Source organism: Hemitrygon akajei, chromosome 7 (assembly GCF_048418815.1).
Source record: "Hemitrygon akajei chromosome 7, sHemAka1.3, whole genome shotgun sequence".
Lineage (NCBI taxonomy): Eukaryota > Metazoa > Chordata > Chondrichthyes > Myliobatiformes > Dasyatidae > Hemitrygon > Hemitrygon akajei.
In genome coordinates, this window is record NC_133130.1 from 16,295,540 (window position 1) to 16,319,689 (window position 24,150).

At 44.7% G+C, this 24,150-nt stretch overlaps 1 protein-coding gene and 1 long non-coding RNA gene across 4 annotated transcripts in view; one reads left to right on the forward strand and one right to left on the reverse strand.

Annotated features, from left to right (window-relative positions):
• LOC140730248 (uncharacterized) overlaps positions 1–4,229 on the reverse strand; it is a 36,817-nt gene extending 32,588 nt beyond the window's left edge. Inside the window, exon 1 of the long non-coding RNA XR_012099547.1 lies at positions 4,155–4,229. This is a non-coding gene — a long non-coding RNA (uncharacterized lncRNA). The remainder of the gene's footprint in view (positions 1–4,154) is intronic.
• hivep2a (HIVEP zinc finger 2a) overlaps positions 1–24,150 on the forward strand; it is a 244,696-nt gene that overhangs the window by 26,469 nt on the left and 194,077 nt on the right. Inside the window, exon 1 of one of the 3 annotated variants that reach the window (XM_073050432.1) lies at positions 4,336–4,498. The exons of the other annotated variants lie outside the window; for them this stretch is intronic. The gene's annotated coding sequence lies outside the window, so the exon portion shown is untranslated. Of the gene's footprint in view, positions 1–4,335; positions 4,499–24,150 lie in introns of those variants that run through there. 3 annotated transcript variants of the gene reach the window in all.

Consider the following 24,150-nt stretch of genomic DNA (forward strand, 5'->3'; position numbering starts at 1 on the left):
GCTGTAGTCATAGAACTCTACAGCACCGAAACACGCCCTTTGACCCTTCAAGGCTATGATGGCCTATTATTCTTCCTCGTCCCATTAACCTCCACTGGGACCATAGCCCTCCATACCCTCCTATCTATGTACCTAAACAAATGTTTCTTAAGTGTTGAAATTGAACCTGCATCCACTACTTCCACACTCTCACCATCCTCCGAGTGAAGAAGTTCCCCCTCAGGTTCCCCTTTAATATTTCACCTTTCATGATTAATTCATGACCTCTAGTTCTAGTCTCACCCAACATCGGTGGAAAAAGCCTGCTTGCCTTTACCCTATCTATACTCCTATAGATGTGGCATGCCTACAACTCACTAACCCTAGCATGTACATTTTTAGAAAGTGGGAGAAAACCAGAGCACCGGGAGGAAACATAAGTGGTCATGGGGAGAACGTATACACTCCTTACAGACAGTGGCGGGAATTGAACTGTGATCGCTAGCATAAGGTGGCTTGTATCCACAGATTGATTGTATGTCCGTAAACTGGCGCTGGGCTGTACACAAGGTGACGGACAGGAAATAATAAAGTAGTGCTGGAGTTAGTGGGTAGAGGTGTTGATCAGCCTTACTGCTTGGGGAAAGTACCTGTATTTGAGTCTGATGGTCCTGGCATGGATGCTACGTAGCCTCTCTCCTGATGGGAATGGAATGTAATCCCACCCACCCTGCTCCTTCATGATGTTACTGGCCCTTTTCCAGCACCTTTCTGTATATACATTGTTGATGGGGGGGGGGGGGGGTAGATTGGTGCCAGTGATGCGTTGGGCAGTTTTGTTCCACTACTTTTTCTAAAGTTGTTCAGCCTTCCTGTCCGCCGCAGTGCAGTTTCTATACCATGCACTGGTGCAGCTTGTTAAGATGCTCTCCAGTGCACATCTGTAGAATGACATGAGTATGGATGTGTAAAGTCCAACAGGCAAATAGGCACTGCCACCCTTCCTGAAGTCTAAAACCAGCTCCTTTGTTTTACTGACTTTGAGGGCAAAGATGACATATCATGATGTCACTAAACTCCCTCCTGTACTCAGAGGTACCGCCCTCCGTGGCAGTGTGATCTGCAAACTTTTGGAACACTTTCACAGGCATATGGGACCCACTTGGAAAGGCATTTGTCTGGCATGATCCTGATGGGCCGAAGGGCCTTTTTCTGTGCTGTATGACTCTATAACAGATTCAAATATACCTCAGTGCTGCACGTGATATAAAGAGATCAAGAAGAGTTGAGAGAGTACGGAGAAATTGACGAGGACATTGTCAGGAGTTGAGCACCTGAATTATAGGGAAAGGTTGATTAGGTTAGGACTTTGGGACTGGAACGTAGGAGAATGAGGGCAGATTTGACAGAGGTTTACAAAATTATCTGGGTTAAGATAAGGGTAATGTAACCAGGCTTTTTTCCCCCCACTGAGATTGTTTGCGATTAGAACTGGAAGTCATAGGTTAAGGGTGAGAGATAAGACCATAAGACTTAGGAGCAGAATTAGGCCATTCAGCCCATCAAGTATGCCCCGCCATTCCATCATGGCTGATCCCAGATCCCACTCAACCCCATAACCTGCCATCTCGCCATATCCTTTGATGCCCTGACTGATCAGGAAACTATCAACTTACACTTTAAATAAATGTACGGACTTGGGTTTCACCACAGTCTGTGGCAAAGCATTCCGCAGATTCACCGCTCTCTGGCTAAAAAATTCCTACTTACTTCTGTTCTAAAAGGTCACCCCTCAATCTTGAGGCTGTACCCTCTAGTTCTGGATACCTCCACCATAGGAAACATTGTCTGCACATCCACCCTATCCAGTCCTATCAACATTCGGTAGATCTCAATGAAATCCCCACATATTCTTCTAAATTCCAGTGAGTACAGGCCCAAAGCTGCCAAAAGCTCCTCATATGTTAACCCCATTCATTCCTGGAATCACCCTCACGAACCTCCTCTGGACTCTCTCCAATGACAACACATCCTTTCAGAGATATGCGGACCAAAAATGTTGACAATACTCCAAGTGGGGCCTGACGAGTGTCTTATAAAGCCTCAGCATTATCTCCTTGTTTTTATATTCTATTCCCTTTGAAGTAAATGCCAACACAGCATTTGCCTTCTTTACCACAGGCTCAATATGTGAATTAACTTTTTGGAAGTCTTGCACAAGGCCTCCTAAGTCCTTCTGCACCTCTGATGTTTGAACTTTCTCCCCATTTAGATAATAATCTGCACTATTGTTCTTTTTACCAAAATGCAATATCATATATATCCCAACATTGTATTCCATCTGCCACATCTTTGCCCATTCTTCCAATTTGTCTAAGTGCTGCTGCAATTGCATTGCTTCCTCAGCACTACCCACCCCTCCACCCATGTTCATATCATCCGCAAAACTTTGCCACAAACCCATCATATTTACATGAAATATTTAAGGGGAAGATGGGGGGGGGGGGCTTCATCACTCAGAGGATGGTGCGATTATGGAATGAGCTGCCAGCAGAAGTGGTAGATACAGGTTTGATTTCAATATTTAGGAGAGAAATGTAGTACATGGATGGGAGGGGTATGGCCCAGGTACAAGTCAATGGGACTATGTGGAATAACGGCTCAGTATGGGCTGAAGAGCCAGGTTTTTTGTGTGTACCAGTGCTCTGACTCCATGATCTGTGGAATTCAGTAGGGGTGGAAGCATTTTCTGGGTATGGATACCAAGTCAGGGTCAGCACCCTGGAATGATGTTCTGTAAATGCCTCCAGGGCAGTGATCAGGCTGTAATTTCACACCCAAGCCTTTCTTTCCCTCGAAGGAGTCGGAGAAGCAGATGGATTTCGCAGCCAGTGTGATTGAGAGGAGCCTCTCATTCCACATTTATGTCACTGCTTGAGTTTAAACTCCCAGCTGCCGTGATGGGATGACAACTCCAGTCTGTGGATCAATGGTCTGGGCCTCTACAAGTAAGTTTAAGAACTTAACTATTTCACTGCCACTAATTGGGTGGTGATTGTAGCCACCACTTTTTTTCATGTGTGTACTGAGTATTAGAGCATCAGACATGGTAGTAGAATTAGGCCTTTCGGCCCATCCTGTCTGCTTCTCCATTTGATCATTGCTAATCCCTCTCAACAGCCTTCTCCCCATAACCCTTGATGCCCTTACTAGTGAAGAGCCTATCAACCCCCGCTTTAAATATACCGATGACTTGGCCTCCACAGCTGTCTGTGGCAAGGAATTCCACAGATTCACCACCTTCTGGCTGAAGAAATTCCTCCTCATCTCTGTTCTAAATGGATCTCTTGCTATTCTGAGGCTGTGCCCTCTGGTCCTAGACTCCTTGACTATAGGAAACATTCCCTCCGCATCTACATCTAATCTCAGGGAACAGTGCATGCAACAACCAACAGGGTATTTCACTTTATACATCCCAGTTTTTAAAACGATATTATTTTATGGCAACTGTATCCCAACATCCCAGATTTGGATTTAGATCGACACTTTTGCACACAATCTCTTCTTTACATAGAACATTACAGGCCCTTCGGCCCATGATGTTGTGCTGACCTTATAACCTGCTCTAAAATCAATCTAACTCATTCCTCCTACATTCGTTGGTGATGTGCCCTGTCATATGACGTAGGTGATCATGACCTTCCCATGACCATGATTGCTCTTGGCAAATTTTTTTCTACACAAGTGGTTTGCCATTGCCGCCTTCTGGGCCGTGTCTTTACAAGATGGGTGATCCCAGCCATTATCAATACTCTTCAAAGGGTCAGTGGTCACATAACCAGGACTTGTGAATGCGCATCAGCTGCTCATACGACCGTCCACCACCTGCTCCCATGTCTTTTCTCTCTCTCTCTCCCCCCCCCTCTGTCATTCTCTCTCTTCTGCCTTCACTACCTCTCCCACTCCCCGTCGCCCTGTCTTCACCCCCTCTCCCTCTCAGTGGCCACTTTCTCTTCGGACCGGGCCCCCACCGTCGAGAGGCAGCTGAACTTTGCTCCTTTGGGTGGGCGAGCGGGAGAGTAAGAAGCCCTGCTGCGTTGCCCGAGCTGATTCAACAACAGGAAAGGCTCCCTCGGCCGCCCCTCTTCCTGGGGAAAACACACACACACACACACCTCTGCCTGCGAGGCAGCTGAGACACTTCCATCTCCGGCTCCGCACTCTGCACCCAGCCAGCGCTGCCTCCCGCCTCCCGCCGCCTGCCGCCTGATTGACAACGCCCGCAGCCAATCATCTGGGCAGGTGGCGGAATCCAAACCCGGTGATGTCAGAAGCCTAATCATCTGCCGTGGAGAAGTGACAAGAGAGAGGGGGAATACAATTTAATGTCGCAATGGCTCTCAGATGACGGAGCATGTGCGTACACAGAGACGTCCGAGAGAGCCAGGATTTAAGGGTGCTTGCCTGACCCTAGGGAGAGGCTGCCAGTTTACACTATGTGTGGAGGACTGAATGTCAGGTGGGAGAACAACTTGCATTTTTCCGTTCGTCTCTTGGACCTGATCCACCTCATTATTGAATCGTGATAGAGAGAACCCTGCCCTTTTTATTTCCAGGCTGGCCAAATCATCTTAATTTTCGGCCTTTTTCAGCCGGCGCCCTCAGGAAAGCCTCCCCTCTGGAGTTTAAAATAAATTGCACGGTTCAAAAGAAAATGTCAGCGGGCAGATCACCCTGCAGCGGCTGATTTCCACCTTACCACCAACATTCTTACTGCTCTTGGGGGCTGGTACTTTTTTTAAAAAAAGGGGGGGGGAAACGCATTGGTAGAGTGCAGTTGGTCAGAGGTTACCAAGAAACTACTGCAGAGACCTATAATTAGAGACAGCGGCGGGTAGGCTCACTAGCAAGTTCACGGCTGAAGCCTGGCCCTTAAATATTTTCTCTCTCTCTCTCTTCGCCAGTGTCCGATGGAAACTTGGCTCCTATGCTTCCCAGGTCTGGTGTATGCAGGATCTAATCATGTGTTGGGTTCGCATCCTCTAGTTTGTGATAGCTTCTGAAGCTGTGGTTCTGGGGGGGGGGGGGGGGGGGAGGGGGAGGTGTTGATGAAAATGAAGATTGTAGAGTTTACTTGACATCAGAGATAGAGCATTTCTGTGTTGGATTTTTAAAAAATTAGATCAGATCATTACCCACCACATCCGTAATTTGCTGGCACTAAAGAGGGTGAAACTCTTCCCCCACTCCTGTCCCCCTGAGGTTATACGCGACGTCTGTTCCTGTCCACCTATCCAAGGGACTCTCCGCCCCTGCTCTGCACCCCTCTCTCCTCCAGTTGCCCTTTCCCCAACCCTCAGATGGGTTTAGAAGGCGCTGACTCACGCCGCGGTCAGTTCTCCACAGATCGCTTGAGTCTGGATAGGAAACGGCAGGGGCTGTTTCAGATACGCATGTGTACACGACAGAAAGTCAACCACAGAGCCTCCAGTCCGCCGGGTCGGCACTGACTTCATCCTGCACTAACCTCACTCATGAAGACGTGAGAGATTCTGCAGATGTTGGAATTCTGGAGCAACACACTCAAAATGCTGGAGGAACTCATCAGGCCAGGGAACATCCATGGATACCAGAATAAGGTGATATGATCACATGCCAAACTGTATTCCACCCCCACCCACCCACCGTCCTCTTCTGCTTACTGTCCCTTCCTTCCCAGTCCGGTACCGGCCTGAAACGTCAACTGTTTCCATGGATGCTGCCCGACTTGCTGAGTTCCTCCAAACGTTGGTGTGCATTACTCTAATCCCATTCAGAATCAGGTTTATTATCACTGACATATACCGTGAAATTTGTTGTTTTGCGGCATCAATACAGCGCAATAAGTTAAATATACTATAATTATTTGTAGTATAATATACTATAATTATTTATATTATGTTATTACATAATAAAATACTATAATTATTTATTCACCAAGCCGAGAGTTTAGCCAATCCCAGCGACTAATCTTCTATTTCATTTCAAATACAGTATACTGTATTTCCAATTGGATATTATAGTATATAAAGTATAAATAAGTAGTACCAAAAAATGAAGTAGTGTTCCACGGGTTCACTGTCCGTCCAGAAATGTGAAGGGGAAGAAGCTGTTTGTATTTTTTTTTCAGGTTCCTGTACTTCCTCTCCAATGAGAAGAGAGCATGTATGGGTGGTCAGGGTCTTTAATGAGTCTCAACCTTTTAAAGATGCCCTCAGTGGTGGGGAAGATGGTGCCCGTGATGGAATTGAGGCGATTGATCATTCGCATCAACTAATTCCTCCCCCACCTCCCTGGGTTCTACAGCTCATTTATGCAATTGCCCTCCATTTTTCCCATCATCCATTGTCTATCTAAGAGTTCGTAAATGTCCCTACAGTATCTGTCTACCACCAGCCCTGTTCCACGCACCCACCTCTATATTAAAAAAACTACCTTTGCCACCTGTCTATACTCTCCTCCAATCACCTTAAAATGGTGTCACCAGCTATTAGGCATTTCCACCCTGGGGGGGGGGGGGGAGGGAAGTCTCTGGCTGTCCATTGGATCTATCCCTTTTCTCATCATCAAAATAATGGATCGTTTGGATCGTATAATAATAAAGTTTTTAATTAGGGTGGACGACATGGTTAGCATGGATTGGTTGGGCCAAAGGGTCTGTATCCATTCTGTATTGTTTTTTTAAAAATTTAATCATCAGATTAGATTGCTAAACTGAAAATGAATCCCCGAACACTACCTCACAGTTTTTGCTCCCCTTTTCCAGCTTCTTTTCATACAAATATATTTTATTATTTATAGTCTTGCAATGTACTACTGCCACAAAGCAATAGAATTCACACAAATTTCAGTGAAAATAGATCTGATTTTGATTATTAAAAGCCTCTTATTCTTCAAAAGTACTTTGTAATGTCTTGAGATAAGGAAGATGATGTAGAAATTCAGGTATATTTTTGTATATCTTTCAAAATGTGAATGCAGTTGCACATATACTTGTCTTTGTATCTATCCGTGTGTGGGTGTTTTGGGTGCTAGATCAATATTATCAATGAATTGCTCCACAAGGATAAAATTTGACCCCGAGCAGTGCAGGGATTCCCAACCTGGGGTCCACGGACCCCTTGATTAATGGTAGGGCCCCATGACATAAACACGGTTGGGAACCCTTACAGGAAGCCTCCTTAAGAGAGTTGGAGAAGGAAGGCTGGAGCTTGGTGCAGAAGACTAGCAATGGTGCAGGGATTAACTTTGGTTTGAGTGCAGAATCTATTGATTGCAGCTCTGAGTGAGAGAGTGAGAATGAATCATGCAAGGGTATATATGAGGTAAAATGTATACAGAATTATTAGGGACATGGGGTAAAAGGTATACAATATTATGAGGTGCATAAATGGGGTAGAGCAAGCAGGCTTTCTCTATTGAGATTGGGTGAGACTAGAACTAGAAGTCATGGGTTAAGGGTGAAAGGTGAAATATTTCCAAGCACAAGGGGGTTCTTCGCTCAGAGGGTGGAATGAGCTGCTAGTGGAAGTGGTGGATGTAGGTTCGATTTCAAAATTTAAGAGATATTTGGACAGGTACGTGGATGGAGGGCTATGGTCCAGGTGCAGGTCAATGGGACTAGGCAGAATAATAGGTCAGCAAGGACTGAAGGATCTGTTTCTGTGCTGTAGTATTCTATAACTATGACTCAAACCATGGTGGGGTTTTAACTCGAGGATAAATGCTACAAACCACAATCTCTCTCGCTGCTGACTCTACATGTTAGTTTTCAATCTATACAATATTACCCATTTCCTTTTGATCACTTACACAACAAATTAGGTTGAAGCTTTATAAAATTCTGGTCAGGCCACATTGGAGAATTTCAATCAGCTCTGGTCACCTCATTATAGGAAGGATGTGGAAGTTTTAGAGAGGGTGCAGAGGAAATTTACCAAGTTGTTGAAAGGTCTAGATACAGCGGATGTGGAGATAATGTTTCCTAAAGTGGGGGAGTCTTGGATCAGAGGACACAACATCAGAATAGAGGGCCGTCTATTTTAAACAGAGATGAGGAAGAATTTCTTTAGTCAGAGGGTTGTTGTTGTTTGTCCTTTGGAGTTGAAGGTGACCACAACTTCTGTCAGGTGGAGGGTTTGTGACTGTGGGTCCGGAGGTGACTGGTGAGGCCAATCCGGGCCCTGAAAGCTCGCCCACATGTGGGACACATGAGGGTAGGTGCTGCAGTGTAAGTGGAGGTAGCTCGAGCCTTGCGCGTGGCACGTTTCCTCTGAGTCTCTGCGGTGCGTCTGATTTCTGCTGCATACGCTCCTTTAGTGGTCCTGCTCCACCAGGTTGGGTGGTCCAGAGCAAGCGATTCCCAGCTACTGGGATTGATGTTGAGGTCTTTGAGGGACACTTTGAGGCAGTCTTTGAAACGTTTCTTCTGCCCTCCAACTGAGCGCTTGCCCTGGCTCAGCTCTCCATGCAGCAGCTGGTTTGGTAGTTGACTGTCAGACATCCTGACGACATGGCCAGCCCATCTGGCTTGGGATTTCTGTAGGAGGGTAGTCAGAGGATAGTAAATCTGTGGAACTCATTGCCCCAGGCAGCTGTGGAGGCCACATCATTGGGTATATTTAAGGCGTAAGTTGATAGACTCTTGATTAGTCAGGGTGTGAAGGGTTACGGGCAGAAGGCAGGAGAATGGGATTGAGAGAGAAATGGATCAGCCATGATGGAATAGCAGAGCTTTGATGGGCCAACTAGCCTAATTCTGCTCCAGAGTTTTGCGTTCTTACGTTTTTTTCTTGCCTGGAGGTTCATAAGATGGGTCCTGAGAGCGGAAGGGTTAACGTGCAAACAGTGATGGCTCTAGGCATGTAATTTGCTGGAGCTTTGAAGAATGAGGGGGGTGTTTCATTGAAATCTATTGATTATTAAAAGCGTAGATAGAATGAATATGGAGAGGATGTTTTCAATAGTGGGAGAGTCCAGGACCAGAGGGCACAGACTCAGAATACAAGTATGTCTCTTCTGAACAGAGGTGAGGAGGAATTTCCTGAGCCAGAGGATGGTAAATCTGCGGAACTGATTGCCACAGATGCCTGTGGGAGATCAGGTCATTGGGTGTATTTAAATCAGAGGTTGACAGGATTTTAATTCGTCAGGGTGGCAAAGGTTATGGAGAGAAAACAGAAGAATGGGATTGAGAGAGAAATTAAGTCAGCCATGAGTGAAAAGCGTAACATACTCAATGGGCCAACTGGCCTCATTCTGTTCCGATGTCTTATGGTCTAAAATAAATTAGCCATGATTGTATTGCAGAGCAGACTGGATAGGTGGAACAGCCACACTCTGCTGCTATGTCTTATAGTTGTACTACCTCATGCACCATTGTAATGAATTGATTTCTAAGGATGGCACGAAGCAAAGTTTTTCACTGTATCTAGGTGCACGTGGAAATCGCAAACCAATTAAAAGTTAGATAAGGTTAAAGGCCCTTTTTGAATGCAGGTGATGGATGGGCTGAATGGCCTGTATAAGGACTAGGGGGTACCAGGCTGGGGCTGTGAAGGTTTTTGTAGGTGGCAGCTGGAAACTGGGGGGGGTGAGGGTGTGCATCTGTCCCTGAGAGAGTCCAGGGGAAGCTGTGCTGGAGGTGGGAGAGGATCGCCTCCAAGCTTACAACTTCAGTACGGCCGTGTCCTGCTCTCTGAGCTGACCAACCAAACAGTTATTACAAGCATCAAACTTGGACTCTCAGACCAACCCTGTCTGGTCCCATCCTACGTAATGCTAACAAAATGCCTCTTTGGTGATGTAGTGCTGTGTGTGTATGCTATGAACACACACACACAGACTGCCTTACAGATGAATACCCTGTTGACGCTCTCCGACCAGACTCCTGGAGGATGGCTGTCGAAGGGACAGTACTGTCTTAATATGGGGGTGAAGTAAAGTTTGCTACTAAGTAGTGTTGGCTGTCTGTGTACAGGACCATTTGTGGAGTTTACTGAAGGTGGGATTGCTTGCGTTCTGTTGGTAGATTCCAGACTCTGCTTGGCTAGAGCACTGTTATTGCAGAACAGAATAGCACCATTTGATGTATGTGGCCCAGCTTATTTTCCCTGTTAAATATCTACAGTGCAGCCACTGGTTTTTAATTTTTAACCCATCCTTTCCCTGCAAAAAAATGACATACTAGAAATACTTACTCTTAACATGTACTGAATAAATAACTGACTGCTTATTCCTAAGGATCTTAGTTATAGGGAAAGGTTCAATAGGTTTATAAAGCATTGGTCGGGCCCCGTCTGGAGTATTGTGAGCAGTTTTGTGCCCCTTATTTAAGAAAAGTTGTGCTGGCATTGCAGAAGGTCCAGAAGAGCTTCATGAGAATGAAAGGGTTAATGTATGAGGAGTGTTTGTTAGCTCTGGGCCTGTACTCGCTGGAGTTTAGAAGAATGAGGGGAGATCTCATTGAAACATATTGAAAGGCCAAGATAGAGTAGATGTTCCCTATAGTGGGAGTGGCTAGGACCAGAGGGTACAGCCTCAGAATAGAAGGACATCTCTTTAAAACAGAGATACGGAGGAATTTCTTCAGCCTGTGGATGGTGAATCTGTGGAATTCATTGGCACAGACAGGAGGCCTAGTTAGAGTCAGAATCAGGTTTATTATCAGTGGCACGTGACATGAAATTTGTTAACTTAGCAGCAGCAGTTTAATGTACTACAAATTCTAGCAGAGAGAAAAATAAATAAAATAAAACATAATAAATAAACAAGTAAATCAATTATGTATATTGAAAAGATTAAAAAGTGCAAAAACAGAAATACTATATATTTTTTAAAAAAACAAGTGAGGTAGTGTCCAAAGATTCAATGTCCATTTAGGAATCGGATGGCAGAGGGGAAGAAGCTGTTCCTGAATCACTGAGTGTGTGCCTTCAGGCTTCAGTACCTCCTACCTGATGGTAACAGCGAGAAAAGGGCATGCCCTGGGTGCTGGGGGTCCTTAATAATGGACGCTGCCTTTCTGAGACACCGCTCCCTGAAGAGGTACTGGGTTCTTTGTAGGCTTGTGCCCAAGATGGAACTGACTAGATTTACAACCTTCTGCAACTTTTGGTATTGGGTATGTTTAAAGTGAAGGTTGATTAGGAAGGGCATTAAAGATTACGGGGAGAAGGCAGGAGAATGGGGTTGAGAGGGATAATAAGCCCAGTCATGATGGATTGGTGGAGCAGACATGATGAGCTGAATGGCCTAATTCAGCTCCAATGTCTAATGGTTTAATGTTCTATATAGGCCTGAGGTGAGCTTTGATGTTAGTTAGCTCATCCTTTAGCGAGGATTTTGAAGAGGTATCATTGGTGATCTGTCTAGTTCCTTCAATGTTGCTATGAGAAATCTACATCTCAAAGGGAGAAATCACTGCTTCCTGACAGGCCAAGAGATGAATCCCAATACTGCAAAGTGCAGAATAATACCTGTCTGAAATATTAACTCAACTTCAAGGGGGCAGAATTTTAAGCTGTTTGTAGGAAAGTATAGAGGAAATCTGAGGTAAGATTTTTACACAGTTGTGGGTGAGTGCAATGCACTGCCAAGAGTGATGGTAGAGACAGATACATTAGCGACATTGAAGAAGATCTTAGATTAGGCACATGGATGAAAGAAAAATGGAGGGTTATATAGCACGGAAGGGTATTTATTTATTTACGGATTGATTGATGTACAGAACATAATAGGCCCTTCCGGCCCGTCGAGTCGTGCCACCCAGTAACCTCCAATTTAATCGTAGCCTAATCAGAGGACAATTTACAATGACCAGCTAATCTACCAACTGGTATGCCTTTGGACTGCGGGAGGAAACCGGAGCACTTGGAGGAAACCTACGCGGTTCATGGGGAGAACTTGCAAACTCCTTACAGGCAGCGGTGGGAATAGAACTGGGGTCACATGTACTATAGAGCATTGCGCTAATCACTACAATCTTAGAGTAAGTGAAAAGGTCGGCAAGCCATCATGGGCTGACCGTACTGTCATGGGCTGTGCGGTACTGTCCATGATGTTCTACGTTCTATTACTATGACATGGAACCACGAGCAAACGGGCAGGTTTTAAAGCAAAATAGTTATGGCAGAGTAAGTGTGTGAGTGAGTGCCAATTTCCATTTGTCAAGCTTTTCCTGTGTTCCATGTTATGTCTCTTTCATAAACACGTGAAACTTTGTTCATTTTCGGGTTGGGAAAAGGTTATGCATCTTCTTATCAGGGCCTTGCCCATTCTCAGAATGGTATACACTCAGTGGCCACTTTGTTAGCTGCCACCTCTACCTGATAAAGTGATTATTGACTGTATGTTCGTGATCTTCTGCTGCTGTAGTCCATCGACTTCAATGTTTGATGTGTTGCGCATTCAGAGATGCTGTTCTGCATACCACTATTGTAACATGTGGTCATTTGAGTTTCTGTCGTCTTCCTGTCAGCTTGAACCAGTCTGGCCATTCTCCTCTGATCCCTCTCATTAACAAGAGAACTGCTGCTCACTGGAGGCTTTTTGTTTTTCACGCCATCATCCATAAACTCTAGAGACAGTTGCGTGTGAACTGCAGTTTCCGAGATATCAAACCACCCTGTCTGGCACCAACATTCATTCCAAGGTCAACTCACTTGGACCACATTTCTTCCCCATTCTAATGTCTGGTCTGAACAACTGCTGAACTCCTTGACTGTGTCTGACAGGCTGATTAGGTATTTGCATTAATGAGCTGGTGTACAGGTGTACCTAATAAAGTGGCCGCTGAGTGTATGTGTGCCCTGAGCCTTCCCATGGTGGAGGTTAATTGAAGAAATGCCAACCTGTCTCAGCTGCAGCTGACTGGCACAAGGTGACAGTGTGAACAATTGCAAACTCTGCCCAAAAATAGACAAACTGTAATCAGACCCCTGTCGACTCGCCTCCTCTTTCCTCACATGGAAAGTTGTAATTACAAGGAGTCAGGCCTGGTCCAGCTTTAGCAAGTGAGAACGGGGGGTGGGGGGGGGGGTGTTGCAGGAGACAGTTGAAGTCAAATTCAGTGTGGCACAGCTGGTATGGGGAGATGTATTTAAACTAAGAAGAGTGCAGTAAAGTCCACAGATCCCTCAAAAGTGCTGCACAAGTTGGTAGGATGGCTAAGCAGGCTCCAGCGTGTTGGCTTTCATTAGTCAAGAGATTGAGCCTAGGAGCTGGTAAATCTTTTAAACATAAAGCATCAGACCATTAGACACAGGAGTAGAATTGGGCCATTTGACCTATTGAGTCTGCTCTGCTATTCTATCATGGCTGATTTATTTTCCCTCTCCCTGTAACTTTTGACACCCTGACTAGTCGAGAACCTATCAACCTCTGCTTTAAATATACAAAATGACTTGGTCTCCACGGCAGTCTGAGGCAATGAATTCCACAGATTCTCACTACACTGTAGCTAAAGAAATTTCTCCTCTGTTTCAAATGGATATCTCTCTGTTCTGACTCTGTGCCCTTTGGTCCTAGACTCACCCACTATATTCTATCAATGTTCATTAAGTTTCAATGAAATCCCTCCTCATTCCTGTAAACTCCAGTGAGTACGGACACGGAACCATCAAAGGCACCTCATACGTTAACACTTTGATTCCAGGAATCATTCTTGTGAATCTGCTCTGGACCTCTGCAATGCCAACACATCTTTTCTTGGGTAAGGTGCCTAAAACTGCTCTCGGTGCTCCAAGTGCAGTCTGACCAATGCATTATAAAGCCTCAGAATCATATTATACTCATATAAACATAAACAGTGCACCACAATACAAGCCATTCAGCCCATGATGTTGTGCCTACCTTTTAACCTACTCCAAGGTCAATCGTAAGTAATGTTACAACTCTATAAAACCCTGGTTAGACCATATTTGGAATATTGTGTTCAGTTCTGGTCACCTCAGTGTAGGAAAGATGTGGAAGCTTTAGAGAGGATGCAGAGGAGATTCACCAGAATTCTGGCTGGATGAGCGAACACTTCTTTTGGAAAGATTGAACAAGCTGAGGCTTTTCACTTTGGAAGGTAGGAAGATGAGAGGAATGTTGGGGGTGTATAACATGAAAAGAGGCATTGATAGAGTGGCCAGTCAACAACTTTTTCCCAGGGCGGAAATGGTTAATAAGAATGAACATAATTGTAACGTGATTGGAAGGAAGCATGGGGGGGGGGGGGGGGAATGTCAGAGGTAAGTTTTTTTTTTACACAGAGTGGTGGGTGACTGGAATGCATTGCAAGAGCTGGTGCTCGAGGCAGATACATTAGGGTCATTTAGGAGACTCTTAGATAGTCACATGGATGAAAGGAAAATGGAAGGCTATATAGGAGGGAAAGGTTAGATTGATTTTGGAGTAGGTTAAAATATTGGCATAACATCGTGGGCCAATAGGCCTGTATTGTGCTGTGATGTTCTGTGTTTAATGGATTTCCTAGGATGTTGTCTGAATTTGGAGGCCTAAGTTACAAGGTTCAGGTGGTAGGGTGCAGATGGCGTCTCTATCAAAGGAGGTGTAAGGTGCTCCTTCCTTCCACTAGCCTGCAGATCACCCTTGGGCAAGGTGTAGCACCTGCTTAGCCACCCAGGTCAAGGTCACGTGAAGCCATGGGAGCAGGTGGTGGATGGTTGTATGAGCAACTGGTGCAATCACAAGTCCAGGTAATGCGACCACTGATGCCAGGCAGGCAATCTCTGAAGAGTATTGATAATGGCTGGGGTCACCCGTCTTGTTAAGTCACTACCCTGAAGAAAGCAATGGAAAACCACTTCTGCAGAAGAATTTGCCAAGAATCAAGGTCACGGAAAGGCCGTGATCACCTGCGTCATACAACACGGCACATAATAATGATCTGTAGATTGTTGACTTTTGTCACTGGAACTTTGGATATTAGAGGGTGGGGTAACCTGCTAGAGGTACATGGATCATGAGGTGCAAAGACAGATGAAAGCACATCGTCTTTTTCCCAGGGGTGGGGTGCTGAAAAGCAAGGCTTAAGATCAGAGGAGAAAGATTGAAATTGGAATTAGTTTATTGTTACTATCACATGTACCAAGGTACAGTGAGCTAACTAAATAATTCCAGAATCAATTCCATTATCAGCTTGATGTCGAAGCTTTGGAGAGGGTGCAGAAGATGTTTACCTGGATTAGAAGTCATGTGCTATAATGAGAGGTTGGACAAACTTGAGTTGCTTTCCTTGGAGCGGTGGAGCTGAGGGGGGAGATCTCATAGAGGTTTACAGGATTATGAGAGGTATAGATAGAGTGGGCAGAGAGTACCTGTTTCCCAGGGTTGAAATGTCTAATACCAGAGGGCATACTTTGAAGGTGAGAGTGGGGTAATTTCAGAGGAGATGAGTGAGGCAACTTTTTTTACACAGCAAGTGGTGGGTACTTGGTATGTGCTACCAGGGGTGATGGTGGAGGCAGATATGATAGAGGCTTTCTAGAAGCTCTTGGGTAGGAACATGATTCTCTGGAATTGGAAGAATATGGACATTGTGCAAGCGGAAGGGATTGAATTACTAATTTATTTAATTTGGCACCATCATTTGGATCGAAGGGCCTGTTCCTGTTTCAAAGATCTACGGGTTAAGTCAGTAAGCTGTGGGCATGCTAGATAGCGCCCGAAGACAGCGACACAAGTATTATATGGAATTCTGGACATCCCGATGTGGAGGCTTTGGAGAGGGTGCAGAAGAGGTTTATCAGCATGTTGCCTGGATTGGGGGGCATGTGCCATCACGATAAGTTGGACAAACTTGGGTTGTTTTCTCTGGAGCAGCGGAGACAGAGGAGATCTGAGAAGTTTATAGTATTATGAAGGGCATAGATAGAGTAGACAGGGAATATCTGTTTCTCAGGTAGACATGTCTAATACCAGAGGGCATGCATTGAAGGTGAGAGGGTAGATTCAAAGGGGATGTGAGGACTACGTTTTTATACTCGGAGATTCATGGATGCCTGGAATGTGCAGCCTGGTAAGGTAGTAGAAGCAAATATATTAGAGGCTTTTCAAAGATGTTTGGATTGGAACATGGATGTAAGGAAGATGGAGAGATATGGAGATGGTGTAGTTAGGAGAGTTTAGTTTTTGAGTTTCTTTAGTTTACTCTTTAGCTTTTTTGGCACAACATTGTGGGCTGAAGGGCCTGTTCCTGTGCTGTACTGTTCTGTGTTCTATGACGTTTGTGAGCTGCTCCAGTGCAGTCCACACTGATTGGATTTGACACATACAGTATGATTCAGATACCCTCCCCTCTGTATTTAGAGATACAGGTCGGAACAGCCCCTTCTGGCACCATCCAGCAGCTCCTGACAACCCCGATTTTACCCTAGCCTAATCATTGGGCAATTTAAAATGAACAATTAACCTACCTGTACGTCTTTGGACTGTGGGAGGAAGCTGGAGCTCCCATGGAAAGCCCATGCATGCCATGGGAAGGGCGTACAGACTCCTTACAGAGGACACCGGAATTGAACTCTGAACTATGATACCCCAAGCTGCGCTACTGTGGCTCAGTAAAGCAGCCATTGTAACCAAAGACCCCACCCACCTCGGGCATTCTTGCTTATCCCCACTCCCATATTCCGCACCCAGGCCACCCAACTCTTGAATTAACTCCCAAGCCATCTGTAAGGAGTTTGTATATTCTCCCCGTGACCTCTTGGGTTTCCTCCAACATCCCAAAATCGTACGGTTAGGGTAGGGTCAGTGAGCTGTGGACACTCTGTGTTGGCGACACATCCGTGTGCTGTACTGGTCATTGACACAAAAAACGCATTTCACTGTATGTTTCAATGTTGCGATATACATGTGATAAATAAAGCTAGTCTTTAAAATTTTAAATCTTTCCTGATAATCCATGGCATTAGAATCAATAACTTAAAGATGTTAGTTCAAATCCCAACAGAGAGAGCCCAAAATCAGTTAAATAAATGTCTTCAGAATAAAAGAATACAAATTAGAAGCAGTGAAGATGACACAATTAAATATTACCAATTCCTTTCGGGATAGGAGGTTGGACAAACTTCTCTAGGCTGGAACTAAACATGGCACAAAGGAAACATTCAATAGTTTGCAAGGAATCAGAATTGGTTTATTATTGTTACGTGTTCTGAGATACAGTGAAAAGCTTGTCATGCATTCTGTTCATATCGATCAGATCATTATACAGTGCATTGAGACAGAACAGGTATAATATTACTACACTGCAGAGTAAAGTGCAGTGCAGGTAGACAATAAGGTGTAAGGTCATAATGAGGTTAACTGTGAGATCCATAGCTTATCTTATTATACTAGGAAAATGTTCAATGGTTTGGGATGGTGGTGACAATTTTGATAGAGTTTTGATAGACACTATCTATGAACCCCTAAGTGAGCCAATAGAATTCAAAGGTTAACATAACAGGTAGCCAATGAAGGTTAACAGAAGGGGTAGCCAATCAAGATTAACTGAAGGGGGTAGCCAATCAGGACTGAGACAAGAGAATGGGGGCCTATCTAAATGCGAGCATTCCCAGAGAGAAACGCCAACGACTGCGCACTGAGGATATCACCTCGAATAGGTGATGAAACGTCAGCAAGCTAATTGCTAAGCTTGGCAAACACTGCAACATCAAGCTGTTTTTCAAACAGTGGGGTAGAAGCACAACTACCTGTGAATGATTTATGCTCACCCCTCCTTCAGCTTATCATCAGCAGAAGACCATGAGACATCGGAATCAGAATTCAGCTATTCAGCCTATCAACTCTTCTCCACCAACTAGAAGGCAATCTGATTTCTCCTTTCCCCCTGCAACAATTCCTATGAGCCTAGCACTCTTATCCAAGCTTTGGTACCCCCACACTGATCTCCCCTTGTATGTGTTGGCTTTCAATCAGTCACTCTCTCTCATGAGTATCTTTGAAACTTTAAGAGTGCTACTTAAAAGTGAGGTAGAACATAGATAATTACAGTACAGGCCCTTATGTTCAGGGTGTTGTGCCTCATTTTAACTTATTCTAGACCACAGAACATAAAACGTGTTCTAGTATCATCAATCTAGATGCTCAATACCAAAAAGTCAATCTAACCCTTTTCTCCTACAGAACCCTCGATCTTTCTGTATTTATGTGCCTATCTAAGAGTTTCTTAAATGCCCCTGAAGTATCTACCTCTTCCACCATCCCTGGCAGGGTGTTCCACACACTCACCACACTCTGTATATCTTTTTAAAAAAAACTTGCATCTGTCAATTCCCCTATACTTTCCTCCAATCACTTTAAAATTACGCCCTCTCTTATTAGCTGTTTCTGCCCTGGGAAACTGTGTCTGGCTATCCACTTGAACTATGTCCCTTATCATCTTGTACACGTCTATCAAGACTCCTTTGCTCCAAGGAGAAAAGCCCTACCTCGCTTTACCTCTCCTCATCAGACATGCACCCGAATCCAGGCAGCATCCTGGGAAATCTCCTCTGCCCTCTCTCTACAGCTCCTACATCCTTCCTAGAAGGTGACTAGAACTGAACACGATACCCCAAATGTGGTCTAACCAGGGTTTTATAGAGCTGCAACATTACCTTGTGGCTCTTGAACTCAATCCCTTGGCTAATGAAGGTCAACACACAGTAGGCCTTCTTAACCACTCTATTATTCACAACATTGAGGGATCTCTGCACATGAATATCAAGATCCCTCTGTTCCTCCACAACAGTAACATTCTTGACATTATGCCTGTATTCTGCCTTCAAGTTGGACCTTCCAAAGTGAATCATTTCACACCTTGCCGGGTTAAGTCCATCTGCCCAGCTCTGCGTCCTGTCGATACCCTGTTGCAACCTACAGCAACCTTCCACAACATCCAAAGCACCACCAACCTTCATGTTATCTGCCATCTTACTAGCCCACCCTTCCACTTCCACACCCAAGTCATTTATAAAAATCGCAAAGAGCAGGACCGAGATTAGGTGCTGTGTAACTGAACCGGCACCGGGTATGTTCTGTGCTCTGTGACGAGGGATAGAACGGTTAAAGGAAGGTGTGACTGTGGTCTCAGCTTCACCCTGGGTGAGTAAAACTCTTATACCACAACAAGTTGGCTGGTTTGCTTTCCTTCAGAAGCTTTTTAACAGAGCAGCTTATTTTTATCTGTCACACCTCGGGGTGTGTCTGCCGAGGATATTTTTCACTCTCTGAAAGATGGGTGGGGCCTGTGGTTATTGGTATTCTACTGGCTTTGGCAAATGTGGCAGGGAGAAGTGGGGGCATCAGTCTGAAGTCACAAGTTCAACAGATTGAACTGAGGGCAAAGTTAACATTGGCGATACATGGCGACATTTTGAGGGCAGCTTGCAAAGCTACCAGATATAGGTACTTCTTAACTGCTATCGCTGCAATCTGCGGCCTGTAATTTCCTTTCAAGAAATTCACTTTTGTGCAGTTTGTCTTCTGATGCTCGTTAAGTTGTTTGTTAGCCTTTGTGTGTAGTTTTTCACTGATTTAATTGTACTTCCTTGTATCTGCTGTGAATGCTTGGAAGAGAATGAATCTCATAGAACAGAGAACACAGGGACAGTCCCTTTGCCCCATAATATGGTGCCAAACCAATTAAATTGGTAATCAAATGGGCAACTAAACTAACCTCTTCTGTCTACATAATGTCAATATCCTTCCAGTTTCTTTACAATCATGTGCCTGTCTAAGCATTTCTCAACAGTCCTTGGAGTACCTGCCTCTACCAGCATCCCAGACAGTGCATTAGGGGCACCCACCACTCTCTTTGGGGTGGTGGGGAAGAGCCCCTCACATCTCCTTTGAAATTATCCCCTCTTTCACCCTCATTCCCTGACACCTCCATGGTAAGCACACTGGATAAATAAACCTGTGAATAATGCTGAAGAGTGCAGGACCATCTCCTTTCATCTCGTACAAGGGTGTACCTGTCATCTGCTCTCCCGCATCTCAAATCAGGAGTTGCTCCCTCCCAAAACCACGTTGATAACAACCTCTGATTTGCAATTGTTGCAAAAACTCTACTGTTTCCTGCAAGAAAGTTCTCATCTGAATTTCTCCCTTATCTCCACGTTCAAAATTCAAAATAGTGCCTGTGTACATGCGTGGATGTGATTGCATGTGCATTCGCGTGCGTGCGTGTGTACACCTTACAGGGTCACAGACAGTCATACAGCATGCAGACTTTTTCCCAGGACGGAGAGGCCATAATGTTCAGGTGATTGGAAGAAAGTATATCAGAGATGGTTTTTGTTTTACAGAGAGTGTGGTGGCTGTGTGGACTGCACTGCCAGGGGTCGTGGCAAGGGCAGATACATTAGATAGCCAAATCGATGATAGAAAAATGGAGGGCTATGTAGGAAGGTAGGTTTGGATTGATCTTGGAGTAGGTCGTAGGATTGGTACAGCATCATGCACCCCAGGGCCTATACTGCGCTGTAATGCTAATAGAACATAGAAGATTACAGGCGTGATGTTGTTCTGTGTTTAACAGATGGAGGGCCAATACCAGTTCTAAGTAATATTTTAACTAGTTTTGGTTCACATTTCTTTCTATAAAAGGGATTAAATTGAATAATCTGCAATGATATAGAGTTTACATACATTAGGGGTGTTGAAGGGACACGTAGGTAGGTGCATGGATGATGGAAAATGGAGGGTTATGTTGGAGGAATGGGTTGGATTGATGTTAAAGTAGGTTAAAAGTTTGGTACAACATTGTGGGCCGAAGGGCATGTACTGTGCGGTAATGTTTCTGTGTTCTGTGAATAGTATAGAACTTTATCATCGTTGCTCAAGACAGCGAGATTGTGGTGCTACTCCAGCCCATGCAAAACAGATATTTACAATGCATGCAGTACGGCTTAATTGAAAAAAATCCCATATTTACATGCAACAAGTGACTTCAATAGTCCATAAAATTCAAAGACAATTGGCAAGCGGAGTGTAGCATTATTCAGCCACACAACAGCATGGGAAGAAGTTGTTTACAGTCTTACTGTTTTGGCTAAGATGTTTCTCTATCTCCTACTGGATGGCAGGAGATTGAACAGACAGTGTCTGGGATGGGACGGGTCGTTAATGATGTAACGAGTGCACCGTAGGCATCAGGAGTTGTAGATCATCTCCAGGTCTGGTCGTTGAGTTCCAGTGATGATGATGTGCTGAGCCACCCGTTGAAATGCTTTGTTATCTGTCTTGCTGTAGCTAGAGTACCACACTGTCATTCTGTATGCCAGTATGCTCTCTGTTGCACATTGGCCAGCAATTTTTGAGGCAGATTAGCTCTCCTTAGCTCTTCCCAGCTCTTCCCTACTATTGAAGTTGTGTTGATGGACCATGAGAGCTCCTCGGTGATGTTCATCCCCAAAAACTTGAAACTGGAGACTTTCCAATATCTCACCACTTATGAATAGTTGGACTTGTTCGGGACCTCTTGCCTTCCTGAAACCAGTTATTATTTCTTCTATCTTCTTGATGTTGAGTGATAGGCTGTGGTTCCTGCACCAACTGGACAGTTTCAGTACTTCCTCTCTATATGCAGATTTGTTATTGTTTGAGATTAGGCCAATCACAGTGGTGTCGTCTGCAGATTTGGTGATTGAGTTTTGCAGCATGAGCAGGAGTGCAGTCATGAGTGAAGAGAGAGTAGAGAAGTGGCTCAGTACACACCCCTGTGGGGCTCTGCTGTTTGGATCGGGGGGGGGGGGGGGGGGGGAGTTGATGTGCACTTGGCTGGGTGCGATTAGGGAGGAAGTCCAAGATCCAATTGCAGGCTGATGTGCCAAGACCTAGATTGTGGAGCTTGATAGCTTGTTCAGTAGTATGGCATTAAAGGCTGAGCTGTATCAATGAAAAGAATCCTGGGAAAGGCGTCTTTGTGCTCTAGGAGTTTTGAGGGTGATAGAAATGGCCTGGTTAGTAATTTGGTTGGTTGTGGTCACATAGAATAGAAAGGAATGTACTGCTCACCCTCCAATATCCCGGAGTCTTTGTTCTATTATCTACGTTCTATCTCACATCTGAACAGCTTCCTTAAAGTTGCATATTTACTCATGGGAGAGAGTGACAGTTTGAAAGCCAAACCATGCATAGGGAGATCAGGGCTTAACAGCAAAGTTTTAATGCTCTATGTTCTTTGGTCCTGAGGGGCAACATCTTCACACATGGGGGGGGGGGGGGGGGTGGGTATGTGGGACAAGTTCCAGAGAAGATGGTTGAGGTGGGTATAATAACAACATTTAAAAGATGTCAAAATCAGAACTGGGTTTTATTATCACTGAAATGTGAAGAAGGTACAGGATTCGTAGGACTCAAATCACCAAGTTCAGGAGCAGTTATTACCCCTCAGCCATCTGGCTCTTGAACCAATGGGAATAGTTTCACTCAACTTCACCTGTCCCATCAGTGAACTGTTCCCACAACTGATGGACTCATTTTCAAGGACACTTCTTCTCATGTTCTCGATTAATTATTGCTTTTTTGTTTGTTTGTTTATTTCTACTACTTATTTTGTATTTGCACAGTTTATCTTTTTCAGGTTGGTAGTTTGGCCACCTTGTTGATACAGTCTTTCATTGATTCTATCATGGTTATTGGATTTACTGTGTGTGCTTACAACAAAGGGAATCTCAGGGTTGTATATGGTGACATATATGTACTTTGATAATACATTTACTTTGAGCTTTGAAGTACATGAGCTAAACACAGGAAAATGAGACTACCTCAGTAAGGCAACTGGGCCAGTATGGACAAGTTGGGCTGAGGGGCTTTTTCTGTGCTGTGTAACGCTGACTCCAGAACACTGGGGCTGGAGAGAGGCTTAGACTTGGTGGCCACTTTATTAGGTACACCTGTATACCTCATTAATGCAAATATCTAATCAGCTAATCATATGGTAGCAACTCAATGCATAAAAGCATGCAGACGTGGTCAAGAGGTTCAGTTGTTATACAGACCAAACATCGAAATGGAATAGAACTGTGATCTAAGTGAATTTGACTGCGGAATGGTTGTTGGTGCCAGACAGTGAAGTGAAAATCTCAAAAACTGCAGATTGTCTGGGATTTTTGGACAACAGTCTCAGAGTGTACAGAGAATGGTGTTTAAAAACATAAGAAAAAGCACCCACAACTGCAGTTCTGTGGGAGAAGTCGGAGGAGAATGGCCAGACTGGTTCGAGCTGACCGAAAGGTGACAGTAACTCAAATATCCACCCATTAGAACGATGGTGTACAGAAGAGCATCTCTGAATGCACAACGCGTCAAACCTGGAAGTGGATGGGCTACAGCAGCAGAAGACCATGAGCATAATACTCTGTGGCCACTTTGTTAGGTACAGGAGGTAGCTAAACATGTCGCCACTGTATCACTGCAAAATCCTCCAAATCCAAAGGCAAGATGAGAAATCCCCGGTCAACAAAGTAGTTCCAGTTGGTTCTGTTAGGGGAGACCACATTGTTTGTATGCCTGACACCAAACCCCTGAGACGGTTGCTCCCTTTTGAGCTCTGTCAGGACAAGTGACCACCAGGGAACCAGAGGGTGTGTTCAAAGTCTTTAGAAAACAAACACAATATTCCTACTGACATTGTCAGGGACCCTCACCATCTAGGACATGACCTTTTCTCGTAATTCCATCAAAAAGGAGACAATTTCAATGCCTGGGGGTAGGTCATCCTTGATAATGTGGATGATTGTCGCAATGAAGATGGAGAACAAAGTTGGGGCAATCATGCATTCCAACTTTGTTCACCATCTTCATTGCAACAATCATCCACATTATCAAGGATGAACAAATGTAACATCGACATCAACAACTGGGAAACCAATGCCAAGGACAGGAAACTCTGGCAAGCCATCATCCGAGGAGGAACAGCAACTTTCAAAGCCAACAGACGTGCAGAATTAGAAGAAAAAAGAAGAAAATAGAAAGAGAGGCAGCAACAACCAAAGCCCGATCTGCCACCTGGAACTACCTGTCCTGAATGCGGAAGAACTTTCAAAGTTAAGATTGGACTCATAAGCCACTTGAGAACCCATAAATATATCAACAGAGCGAAGACCATCATCCTCGACTTCGAGGGATAGCCAC